The 14,009-nt window shown below is 35.0% G+C and overlaps 1 protein-coding gene across 3 annotated transcripts in view; it reads left to right on the forward strand.

The window, feature by feature from the left end:
- The window catches only part of LOC119633104, a 30,883-nt gene that overhangs the window by 6,659 nt on the left and 10,215 nt on the right, over positions 1-14,009 (forward strand). Inside the window, exon 1 of one of the 3 annotated variants that reach the window (XM_038026347.1) lies at positions 6,467-6,711. The exons of the other annotated variants lie outside the window; for them this stretch is intronic. The gene's annotated coding sequence lies outside the window, so the exon portion shown is untranslated. Of the gene's footprint in view, positions 1-6,466; positions 6,712-14,009 lie in introns of those variants that run through there. 3 annotated transcript variants of the gene reach the window in all.

Consider the following 14,009-nt stretch of genomic DNA (forward strand, 5'->3'; position numbering starts at 1 on the left):
TGCTGCACTAAGCTGAATGCAGCGCTGCCCCTACCGAATGTGCTGCACATACCTGAGTGCAGTGCTTCACATAGAGCCTATGCTGCACTCAACTGAATACAGCGACCTAGCGACTACGCTGCACTTAGCAAATATGCTGCACGTAGCGAAGCGTCAAGTCCATAAAGTTAGGCGTCATCTTTTCCTCGGCTTGCTCACTACCTAAATGTGCGGAGCAAATCTATTCGACATATTACATTTATTGATTTTATTTTTTTTTTTAATTATTATTTTATTCACAATGTTTGAAAATATCAATCTAGAAATGAACGAACACTCGATTCTCGTGCCGATGTTGATGATTATGAAGAGGTACAAAGGCGTCAGCAGGATTTTGTTTCGGTGGGTGCTACAGGCATCTGTCCATTGGACTAATTTCTAGGCATTTGAAAGCATGAGCGTCGAGGATCATGTGAAGAAGGTTGGCGATTCAAATTCCAATTTCGAGCCGTTGTCACCGATGAAAAGGCGTAGCTCGTTGAAAGCGGCCGGTGTACATAAGACAATTGATTGCCGCAAGTTAAGAAAATCACGTTGTACTTGTCGTGGAATGTTCAAGCCCGATGCTATTTCTCGTTCACAAGTAGAAATAGGGTGTCGCGTGCGTTCATGCCTTTGCAGGTCATCCGAGACCTAAACATGTCCGACGGCTTTCATAGAAACATAAACGCGTCTTAAAAATTGGAAAAAAAATTGTGATAAAATTTAATGATTTACACATGCAAATGAAACGGCCGATCTTAATTAGTCGTTCAAATTCCATGTAAAAAAAAAAAAAAAAAAAAAATTAAAACTAACTCTATTGATAAAAAAAAATCAAAAAAAAAAAACAATCGCCTACTCATTTTCCTACATTTTGTTTTTTTCCGAAAATTTGTTTAAAATTAAAATATTAAACGATAAAATAGTCAGTTTGTATTGGAAATTTAGAGCAGTAAAACAGTTTTTCAAGAAAAATTTGTATAAAATAAAGAATATTAAATTATAATAAAGTGCGAAAAAGATATATTGCTAAAAATCGGGAATGACTTCTATACGAATGACAAAATGACTTGGCAGATCTTTTTTGAGATATGCAAAAGTTACGCAAATTTCGGGAATACAGAGTAGGTTCTTGGCGTCCCATGACGATTCACGAGTCACTAAAGGGTTCGTTATTGGTGTGTACCAAAAGGAAGGAGGCAAGGATCCCAAACTGACACCAAGTGGAGAGAAATTTGATGACCTTGTACAAGACAAGGCGACTGAGCTTGTTAAAGAATGCAATATCACCGGTGCTCTTGGTAAAGGAAAAGTATTCAACAACATCGACCAAGAGTATAAGTCGATAGCCGTAATTGGATTAGGCCGTGAAAGTGCCCGATTCAATGATCTAGAAATGATTGACGAATGCATGGAAAATATAAGAGTTGCGTCAGGGGTGGGAGCTCGCAGCTTGCAAATACGTCGTGTATACGTACTTGTCCATACAAATAATGATGAGAATAAAATTCCGACTTTAACCAAGATATTGCTCCCAAAATAATTATAATATCACTACAATCGGTAAATGAATAATTATAAAAAGTTAATATATCGATATTTTATAATCCCCTTCACAAGTTATGAAATAACAAAATAAAATTTACAAATTTCAACCGTTGAAAGACAAATTGAAAAACATATGCCTTCTCAGGGACGTCGTCTTTACATAAAATATTATAAGTCCATTACTTATTAACTGTTTGTACTGTGCTTGAAATCTGAGTTAAATAGGTTTTCCACTATTTCCACAAAATGAAAAATCAGTTTATTAATAACTACAAATTTTGTTATGTTTACCATTTTCTTATAAAGCAGCGCGGTATCTGCAACACTGTCGCGTTTCTATAATTCTATGATGTATGTATATATTCTCTCTCCCTTTACCTCTCTCACTTTGTGCTCCCACAGCATATTTAATCTATGCTGGCATATATACATATATGTATAGATATCCGTATACATAAGCACGCAAAAAACCTCCACAGAATTTTGTTCTTTGGAAGAGCAGTACTGCTCCGTACGCAATTTGCAGGAAAAGACAAATTTAATTTCTTTCTTAACAGATTCAAAATTGTTTTTTTTTTTTAATGTTAATCCGGCAGTTGTAAGTTGTAATTCTTAAAAATTCATTAAAAATAGTTCCCAAAAGAAACGTGAGATTTTTTTCGCTCATTCGGAAGGCATTACCAGGCAGTTTCTCGTGATATATAGGCGATACATAGGTGGGACTTTTGGTTTAGGCGCACCAGAAGTTCGAATTTGAGCATTTTCCCAAATTTCAAAAATTTGGTAGCAATAAATTTGGAAAATTGACTTTGAATGAGTTTCGCTTGTTTGAAAGGTATTTTTCTACAGATCATTGGGGTATCCACAAAATAGTTTGGACGGAGTAGGCCTTCAAATCCATCTACATCTTAATTCTTGCTGTTGTAGAGTTCTGTTAAGTGAGGAGACGTCAGTGCTAGTTAAATTCGAATTTATCTTCATTTAGCCGTGGAAGCCCACATACTTTAAAAAATCCCCATTTGCCAGAGAAAGAAAATTAAAAAAAAAAAATGGATTATGTCCTTAGCAAAAACACCTGGACTCCTAGACAGAGTATGGGCCGTTGCTCATGCGCACGTACATTTACATGGCAAGAATTCGGGCTATCCCAGAGCTCGTATATGCTTGCCCTCGAGTAGGTTGCACATCGCACGATACACTATCGCGACTCGCTAGTTCCCTAACTGCACTGCCAGACTACGAAATAGTCTACATATAGCGGTATTTCCAGCATTTGCTGACGGTTCTACTTTCCTTCTACATATAAGTCTTCGCAATCACTAAAGTAGCTTAGGCATCCCCTGATCCTGATGGGTTAACCATACATAAAAAAAAAAATGCGGTTGCGACCGCATATTGAAAAAAAGGAAAAAGGTAAATTTGCGTACGCTATAATATTGGGTGGGCATGGCTGATTTTTTATATTCTTGTAGAATAATTTTATGAAAATCTTTATAGAGCAAAAGACTCGGAAGGCAAAGGTGTTCTCGGTTCTGGTCTTATAGACGTATGGACGTTGTATACATGTGCTGTGACGTGAAATTTGTAGGCGATGTATTACAGAGCACGACAGACGCACGTGCTTAAATCGATTCAAAGTTTGATCCTGATCAAGAACATATGTGAGCTTGTGACGCCTCTGAAGCTTCCTTCCAGACATCGCAAACGTTTCGACAAAATGAATACATCCCCCATCCTTCGGTGAAAGCTATAAAAATAGAAAAGTTACGTCAAGGCGGTTAACGCCGTTTATTACATTTATTTACTTTTTTTTTCGTATATTTCCATATATACATATATACATATATATATACTTTATTTATTTTTTTTTTTACCTTACGATCATTACTACTGATCTTTGTTTCAAATATTTATTTGTTTACTTTGCGAAGCATTCAACTCAATTTGCAATGCATATGCACGCATTTACATTCGTGTGTATAAAAACGTGTGCCATACACGAATGAGGAAGAAGTTACATATGCGACATTTTAGAACAAATTATGCAGCTAAATAGACCAAGAAACTGTTTATAATCGGTTTAAATCGAATCTTTTGATACAATCGTGCTTTTATTTGTTAATTAAGCAAAGTTTGTTGGGAATTTATCACTTGCAACTTATATATACTAATACCGCCGGAGACGTTAGAAAAGCGCTCTTAATTACGATGCCTTATGACAATTAAATGTCCAAGTGATAAGAAAACGAAAAAAATACCGCAATGAACATGATAGGGTTCTTCATTAATGGCCGTGAGAATTACTTTAAGAAATCCTATATGCACGTCGAGCATACAGTATATCATGTAAGGCAAGAGAACATATCATCTCTTTTGCCTTCGAATATCAGTGTGTATGTTTGTTTACAAAGTATCCTAAACAAATTTTCTTTCATGAAGGCTAACCCTAAGTAAAATTTATCTATTTTTGCTAATTCGCCTATATATCAATTGCTTGATATACGTAAAGATAACCAGACGAATGCTTTCGTCACGCTATCAAAGACTACGTCTAATGGAATATATTTCCTTCGAAATTCATTCCCCATTGCCGATCCACGCTTTTAATGAATGATTCGCAGTGTTATGTAACTGCCACTGAAAAGAAAGGCGTGGAGTCTTACAAATAAGTCCTGTTGATAGAGAATAAGTTCCAGAAATTATTTGGAAAATAAACCATCAAGTTTTGCTTTAAGAAAAAAAATGTTGACAATTTCTTCCAAAAATCATTTAATTTTCAATATTTGTTTCTCTTCTTCCAAAGTAATCCTCCATTAATTTTATAAATTTTAGCCAAAGCAATTTTCTGCTTGAAAGCGGCTTGTAGTAGAACGTCTACATTGTCTTTATTGTATATTGCATCCGCCTAGGGTGCATGGATATGCTAAATGTGTACGGATGTAGATAAACGAGAAGGGTATGAGGTAGACTTACCCTTCATTAAATCGATCATTACCACTATGCGTGCACTATATCTTTTGATGAAATTTGATACACAGGGGTGTGTCGACCCCAAGACGATGGTTATTAGAAATAGTTCGGAACGGACTACTTCTTTCAACCTCTCCCATATGACGCCATATTTTGAAAGGTCATTATTTTATTTATTTAAATCAAAGTATAAGTGTGTTGTAGGCGAACAAAATACTATGTAGATTAATGATCTTACTAGATAGAGTCTAAATTATGATGCACGTTGGGGAATGCGGAAATATAGAAAATGTTGATTTAAATTGTGACACCGAAAAATAACAGAATATTAATTGGCTTTGCGGTTCGTTGCATTGTAAGATCTGTTAGTAAACGTTTGAACCCACCAGCACTGGTATTCGTTTGTAAATCCGATGGTTTGATAACTTTCCGCCTCCCTAGCTTGATAGCGTATATAGAAATGTGTCTTTCAGGCAACAGGCTATAGTGCCTCGTTTGTATCATCCTCATGCCTTTATTACTGGTTCCGAATCGCAAGGATGTGAAGTTATATTGAAATTTAACTATCAAAGACGCAAACCAAAAATTCTAACTGAACTCTATTAAGCCATTAAACGAAGTCTCGAGAGAGATATAAATCAAAATTTAGTTAAAATAGAACTTTCGAGGATTTTTTCCAAGAACTTAGTAGGGATAAGTCTTTATATTATGTCAAATAGTTTCGTATATCTCGTGAATCTTTGATCGACAATCTTTCCAACGGTGCAACGTATTTATGAAGTTTCCTTAGTGGGAGCAACACATTATTTCTTACTTCGAAAATTTGTTCTGTGTGAACTAATATAGCGGGAATATTCGAGAGGTGATTGTGACCTAATCAAATGCTGCGAACAAGTGTAGGTATTATTCCCTGAATCATTAATCAAATATTATTATGAGTTTATATGTTAGAGATAGTAAAAGAATTCAAAATTTATCAAAAATGGTTTTCTTAAGGAAATCAATATTTTTCCGAAAAAACCTTAGTAAATACTGCACCACCACACTATTTGAGAGGATTCAAGGTATATTAGTTCTAGTTTTTCTGCAGCCACTGCTTTAACCACAGTGACTACATAAACTTTCACTTTTCTCTCTGTCTCATATATGACATAGTATAAAACCTTTTTCATATTAAACTCTATGTAATTAGTATAAAGACATGTTTTGCTTATAATATTTTTTAAAAGTTTTATTTTACTGCATTTTGATTTAAATCTTTTCGAGCCTTCATTGAATCGAACTCTGTCCCATGGCTTGATAAAGCTCTGTTAAAATGTCTGGTTTTTGCCTTTGCTAGTCACATTTAAATATAATTTCATAACTTTTTCTGATCTTAGAAAATTCTACTTTCAAGTTGTTAAGATTAATTTTCTCAAATCACGTGAATTGTGAAAGTTCGAATCGAATCTAATTGTAGTCCAATATTCTGACTTAAGAAAGACGCATCTAACATATCGTTATATTAAGTAGATTGCCTGAGATTAAGATTAATTTAATATGTATATATATACAGCCCGCTTTTTATGTCTGCAGAACTAAAATTATTTTTAGAATCTCTGATCTGTAAATGGTTTTAAGACTTTTTAATATGGATTTTATTTTGCATATAATATAAAAATCAATCTACCACGGCGAGTAATTGTGCGCTTTAAGAGAATGAGAGAGAATCTATTACATATTAAATGTCTCTGCTCAGAGAATAAACTAAATCCATCTATGTCTTTTGTATATGCAGGAGCATGCGTATGTGCATTCATGAATGTGGCCGACCGTTGTTTTTATGCTGTTGGTTTTAATATAAAGGGACTCTCAGTCAATCGAAAACAGTCCGCGCAGTTAGCTCAATGATAGCACATACAAGTACGCGTTTTCTTTTTTTTTTTTACATTCGCGAGACAAAAGTGAAATTATAACGCGCGATAACGTATTTGAAAATAGAAAAGAAATTTGATTTCTTATCAAAGTTCTATAAATTTATGTGCGAATGTGTAACAAGAATCTATTTAGAGGCAAATATTTGTTGTAAATAAACAAAAAAAAAAAAAAAAAAAATGAAACGAAATCAATAATAATAACAATTATAGAAAATTGCCGCCTAATAAAGCAATTTTCTAAAAGCACAAATTATAAGTAAGAAGAAGATAGAAAAAAATTTACAAAATTCAATTTAACTCAACACTTTTTTTTTCACTTTTTTTTTTTGTTTTGGTTTTTCGTTAGCATTACTTATCATTATCAGTCAGTGATATTCGCCTTAGTCTTTTGTTTAATGCTTTGTTTCATATATTTATCCGAGTTACTTTGTTGTTTAATAAACATTTGAGGCAATGATGTTAAGTGACGATCTGTTGCAATAACAAATTGACATAACATTATATCAAATTGAAGCAGAAATGTCTCTTCACTGCCTTGAATAATTGCCCAAGCATGTATCTACATCTTTTACATGATAGGATTCAGAAATAAAATAACAAATGTTTCCTCATTTGTCTTACAAAATGACATTACTTAATGACATTAGGCAACATGTTCACTAGTCAGCAGAAGTGCTGTAGAAATTCGTTATTTAAGGAGAAAATCTGCACAGTTACCATGCAAGGTTTGCAAGTGCTCGGGAGAAACTATTCTCCTTTAACGATCAATTATCGACACTTTTCTTTAGGATACCTATGACAAAGACACAAACTTTGTTTTCCAATAAGTACTTATTATAGAAAAGTTGTTAGATTGTACAGAGCCTATGTAAGCAGTACTTGATTATCAAATACGATCACTTAACATTGCTTCAGAAAGTTGCTTATCGGACAAATAATCATTTCACAGTATTTGGATTGGATTGAAAAGATCACGTAGCCTTGCTTAGCTGTTGCAACTTTTGCAACTTTTGCAGTCTTGTAGTCGATTGTGATGTAAGGAGGCTGGAATTTTTAACTCTCTTTAATTGCATACTAGAAGCACAAAGCTGTGGAATCCACCGCTGACTATATAACAATGAAAGCAGACAGAGTTTAAAGCATTTTACAGCCATCAAGGAAGGATGTGCTAATCAAATTTAAAAGAGGTCGCTAATCGTAAGAGATCACCATCACAAATAGCCAAACATTACATATTACTATCAATAGCAAACTGCGGTACAAAAATGCTTTGTATGGGTACAAGCGAAAACACGAATCACAAGAGGCACAGAACTAAAGATCGGAATAAAAAAAAATTCCTTTGATCAACGGTTACGCCGTTACTTAAAAGAAGGCTTTTTCTTTATAGACCGATTTGTGTGAAGTCTACAATAAAGATATGACTGAACTTGTTTTTTGTGAAAGGTCTATCCAAGCTAGATAAGTCACTGAAATAAATGTTCTTTTGCGTTGAAACTATAGATTCTCGTTGATAATGAATTAACAATAACAAGTCAGAAACTTATAATCAGCTGCCGCAGAATCTTCTACAGTTGTCTGTTTTGCAAGTACGGCAATCGTCTGCTCTAACCGATTGGACCTATTTCCAATATCAGCTTGCACGCAAGCAGTTTCAATGTTTTCACCGAGTTCTAAGCGCAGCTTTTCATTTTTACGACTCTCAAGATATCTCTTCACGAACAAGCATACTAAAGTGGAATTAGTGGAATTTCGCACTGATTAAGAATATGGGAGAGGTGGGCAAATAAATTCATTCTGTTTTTTGATAAAATTCAACATTACTTAAAATATATTTGCTGTAAAGCTTAATAATCGAAATATGCATCCTCATTATCTACAGTCTTTTGCCGTTTATCGGGTAGCTTATGGATGCTGCCGCGTCAGAAACTTGTCGCTTTGAAGGCGAAGTAGTCATCAACCGATTTTCACATACTTCTTTGCTAAATTTGACTGCATCGGTTTAAATAAGCGGTAAGCAAAACGGGCAAGGCTTGGGGAATATGCCGGATGCGGTAAAACTTCCCAGTTCTCAGTTGTTTTTCTCAGAGACGGGCGGACGCGCACGAATATCATCGTTTTTGCGAATACAATTTTTTGCCAAAAATCTAGCAAATCACTTTCTAATTGTTTGGTAGCTTGGTACATTTTCATTCGTAGCCAACTAAGCGTCCGCATTTTTTTTCTAGGTTAAAACACAAAACAACGCTGTCCCATAAATGACATACATCTCTTTAAACTTTACACATATACGCTGAACTATAGCTTGTAAGCCAGTCAAACATATATCCTTTAACGTCAATATTCGAGTTCTCTATGCCCAAAATTTCGGGTAAATTGAACGGAACAACATATAGGTTTTATGAAGTAACCAATTTCAGTGAATCGAATTTGTTTGTGCATCTAATAAATGCTTTCTATGTTCTCTGGTATTAGATTAAGAGTATTTCTGTCAATTTTCAGTCTTGCATGTTCTCCGCAATAGATATATTACGTTAATCAAACGCCTAGAAAATGTTAAGCTCAATTCCCATTGCTCTTATAGTTTTTATTAATAACAATTATTAAAGACAATTTCGTAAGGCAACAATGATCATTACTATGATTAATAATTAATGCTTCAGTAAGACTACAAACTCGCTTTCGGCACAATCATCAACCGGTAGAAATGTAAATAAGATAGAATAACAATACTATATAATATTAGACATAAAGCCAAGATTCAAATGTGACTATAAATAATAAAACGACTTTATAGCTACTTTAAATCTGCTAGGGTTAGCAATTACTTTAATATGAGTCTACTAGAGTTAGCAATCATTTTGATATGGAATGGTAGCGAATTCCATAAGTTTATAGCATTAACAAAGAATAGCCTTGATGATCTTATGTATTTGTGATCAGTTAGGATTGGACTCATCGTCCGTTCAGATTTCGGGAACTAAATTTTCTCATGTAAATATCTTGGTGTTCGGGCAGATATAGCAGATTTCTAATATTAAGATATGTCGGAAGATCAGAACCAAATCTCCCCTTGTTGAAGACATACCTAACACACATATTAATGAAAACTTGCAAATTTTTCTTTAGAAGCATAGTCTAGTTTAGCATAAGCGTACGCTCGGTATGATACGAGCGGCACGACAAGACATTTAATAAATCTGAATTTTGTAAAGATCGAAACATAAGATGAGGACACTCGAAGCTCTCTTAAAATATTATGAATACTCTGTGTACTCTGTAATTAATATATCCCTCCACGTTCAAGCGAGAGTTGAATTTAAAACCAAAGTTGGTGATCGCACTAACAAACTCAATATCCTCATTGAGTGATACGGTCTAAATCATCATATGTGCCCTTGACCGGATTCTCCAAAAATACAAGCGGGCGCGGGAGGTAAATTTGTCCACCATCAGCGTATAAGCGAACGCTACAATCATGACAACAAGCGACCAAGTCATGTACAAACACACTGAATAAGATAGGTCCCAAAATGGATCCTTGTGGGATACCAGATGTAATCAACCCAAGTCTTGGAGAAGCACCGCACATTGATACCGATTTTCCAAATAAGACTTAATTAAATTCATCGCGCACGACCTCAAGCTATAAAACAATTCAAACTTTTGGAGTAATAAGTTATGGTCTGCAGCATCAAAGGCCTTTGAGAAATCAATCATAGCAAGAATGATGAAATCTTCCTTATCGCATTTCGAACAAATATCCCCTAGAACTTCGAGCACTGCCGTATCGCAACTACGCCTAGACTTATAACCCGATTAATTAGCACTAAGTAAATTCTTAGTATTTAAATGCATCCCAGTCTGATCAGTTCTCAGACGTTCAAAGATTTTCGATAGAGCAGAAACAATATTAATCGGGCGATAGCAGATGCCTTTTTCCCAATGGCAGTTACTATCGCTATTTTCCAACATTCAGAAAACCAAGAAAGCAAGTTGTTATTATATGATTTTAAATACATGGTCAAGGATGTAATAACACTTGAGACAACCAGCTTAATAAACTTGAAGGCCAATATTGTCGTGACAATGCGAGTACCGCCAGAAATGCTTCGTCCTCAGAGAAGGATCTAAATTGCAAAGTTTCACCGGGCCACACAAGCAAGGAGCGGTTGCGATATCCAAAGTTGGATTACAAAAAGTGATTATTCAATATTTCACGATTAACTTCACACACTATCAGACTTCTTCTGACACTTACTTCCTGGAAATTCTTTCAAAGCATCTTAAAGTAAAGTTATTTCATGTGCTTAGTGACATTACGAACCCTACTCCTGCGCTTACGGGAAAAACGGCCAATTAACCGCATTAGGGTAACTTTTCCAAATTTTGTAAGCCCCCTTGCGAAACCCTTTTGACCAGAGCGGTTTGGAGGTATTAATTTCACACGTCTTTAATGACACGTACTCATTAAATAGCAAGAACAGGCAATACATTAAATTACGCAACTCATTGTTAACTTCGGCATCGTTCAAAATATTGCTCCAACAAATTTGAGAGAAAAACGCACATTAGCCGTTGCGTGTCAACCGATAAAAAGATTCGGGTAATTAAACGACGTCCGCTGATGATGAGTAACACAATTCATTTCTGCATCCATAATGAGAACCAACATTACGTGATCAGATTTCCCACCAAAAAAGGAATTAACCATAAGGAACTGTCACGAACACAAGTGAGGTATAAACAAACCCGCTTACAAAGCATGGGCCAGCACTTGACCAACTTTAACCCAACAGTTGATGTCGAGTCACGCAACTCATTGGAACCTGAATCATACAAGTGCAAGGCAACATTGATATCACCACAAGGTTTTATATTTTTCGGTAGGACATCTAGACATCTAGACCTCCTCTAACACCTGAAAAACATTATCCAAACATTTAGGATTGTGTGGATTGTATACACACACAACAAGACATTTCCAACTAATCATCGAGTCATCGCTTCTAAAAATTGCATTATTAGATGCATCGGATGCCTTTCAGTTACAAAATGCACAGAGGTTATGGTATTATTCGCACTTGTATTAATTTTGTAATTAACTTTCATTGTATTGTACTCGCCAGTAAAAGCTAAGAGAAGTATTAATTTTCTTATCCTTTTTGCGACACTTGCTAAAGCCCCATCAGATGAGAGGTTACTTACATTCGTTGCAAAGCGTTGGATATTTTTATCCTCTATAACACTTTCAATAAAAGAACACATTCGAGATTAAACTTAATTCTTATTTCCTTTGTATAATAAATATATAAAATTGTGCACTTAATTGTTTGTTGTCACATATATTCTGCTGTAACTTGATGACTCGGCTTGAAATTGCAATTTTAAAAAACTAACAACTATATATATTTCCTTTGAGGTTGATATTGCGCGATAAGTACAAAAGGTCTTTGGGCATACAACTAGCAAATCGTATGTAAAAACAAACAAACAAGTCTGTACAACTAATACATTAACGCGGTAGTTTAGTTTAGATACTGCGCGGAAACAAACTCAAAACAAAAATTAAAGAACCTTTTCGCGACTGCAACTGCGACTGCGACTGCGAGTGTCCAAAAAGGCGACGATCTTAAAATTCCATAACTCTTTAATATTCTAGCATTTCGTCTATTCCTTCCGTACATGCTTTTATAAACTAATCTATTGATGCATGGCTTTCATAGACCGTAAGCTCGTCCTCAAAAGAATTTCAAAACCGTGGTGAAATCACACTGAGCCCTATCGGTAGATATGGTTTGTGTTTAGTTTGAACAGCACACGAACAAAAAGCTTTTCCAGAAGTGTGTGCTGCCTTTTGGTCAAAATTTTAATCAGAGCGATACGACAAGACTTAAGACGCATACATGTTAAGTTAAGACTCCAACATGTCCTCTCTAGATTTTGTCAATTATCTTCACTTTCGTAAACAAATCAGCTAGCACCTCGCGCGTTTCATTTAAGGCATGATATAAACGCCGTATCCGATCGTTGCTGAATTAATTTTTCAATTGTAGGCTTCGCGCAAATCCCACAGAAGGAAAATATGCCTTTTGCAATTAAAATTCCATACCGCAGATTAGTACAATGTTACCAATGGTGATTATGCCTTTAAAACATACACATTTAATAAAAGGCTATTGTCCGGGTACGACACATACCAATGTAAATATATTTAGATTCATTAAATATATAGATTTGCATTGAAATAATCACATCATGTTGCCTATGTACATCAATTCGATGAAAATGGTGTGAATGCTTTCTTTAAAATATGTTAACAACAATTCTTCGAAAATTTCCATAAAGCAAATATTTCGTATTGGTTATCTGGCACATCGCCATATATGACGTCATAGTTGCAATTATTTTCGCTAGTGAAGAGTGCACTAAAGAGAATGAAAGACATGCAAATTGCATCGTTCCGTTTCAAATGCTAATCAACACGCCAAGAAGAAGAGTCTATAAAACAAATGTACATTTTTAATCAGCTTGAGTATGTCTTCTTAGTGCTTAAAACACTTTTTAAATTGAAATGTTTTTTTTTTTTATTAAAAAAATGTCAGCGTATCTAAGTGTCGCTTGATCAAATGCTGCAGCCACATTTATCAAAACGAGTTGCACTGCCAAGACATTAATTTTAAATGATACGGTTCCTAATTCTGTGGCGCATATACGCTTACAGTCGTATTCTCGCGATTTGTGACCTGTCACTAGTCATAATCTGAAATCTAAATGACGTTTACAACCTAATACCTCGTTATCGCATCCGCTAGAGTCCATTCAACCTATCCTTTTTAATACTCGTGCACCACCGACGTCATGCTTCAACTAAAATTTATAATTTTTATTATCGCGCTACGATCCGCTAATATATTTGTTGCTTAAATTGACTACGTGTTCACGTCGAGCACTTTTAGTTGCTGGACAGCAATAGGTGAGTGCGCGGGTTGAGTTAGATGAGTGTATGATTTTTTTCTATTTTGACTATTTTTTACGCCTATGCCAAGAGATATACAAATAAATTCCTTCAGTTTTTTTTTTTTTTAAATTCAACTTTAATTAAAATGTATTTAACAATCGAAATATGGATTAGAAATTTTCCAGTAGAAAGTTGCCGGCTTGGAGGCGAAATAGCCATCTATAGAGCATTTTTGCAAGCCATTAACGGCTGCTGCCTTGTTAAGTATGGCTTCGTCGATCTGAATTAGTGGTAACTGAAACGGGACGGGGCTGGAGAATATGCGTGGCACGATAACACTTTCCAGCCTAAGCGGAAAATTTTTTTTTTACTTTATTTTTGCGGAAGACGAACGGACGTATGCAAATTTCATCGTTTTCACGAATCAAATTTTTTACCCGAAATCTCGTAAACCACTTTTTAATTGTTTCGTAACTTGCTTCCTAGGCAACCTGATCATTGCTGTAGCGTTAGCTGCATATTTTTTCAAATTAATCCTGCTAAAAATACAATGTTACAGTGTTGCATTTTTTACCGAACACTTCCTGAATCTA

The sequence above is a fragment of the Glossina fuscipes genome, unplaced genomic scaffold (genome assembly GCF_014805625.2).
Source record: "Glossina fuscipes isolate IAEA_lab_2018 unplaced genomic scaffold, Yale_Gfus_2 2, whole genome shotgun sequence".
Lineage (NCBI taxonomy): Eukaryota > Metazoa > Arthropoda > Insecta > Diptera > Glossinidae > Glossina > Glossina fuscipes.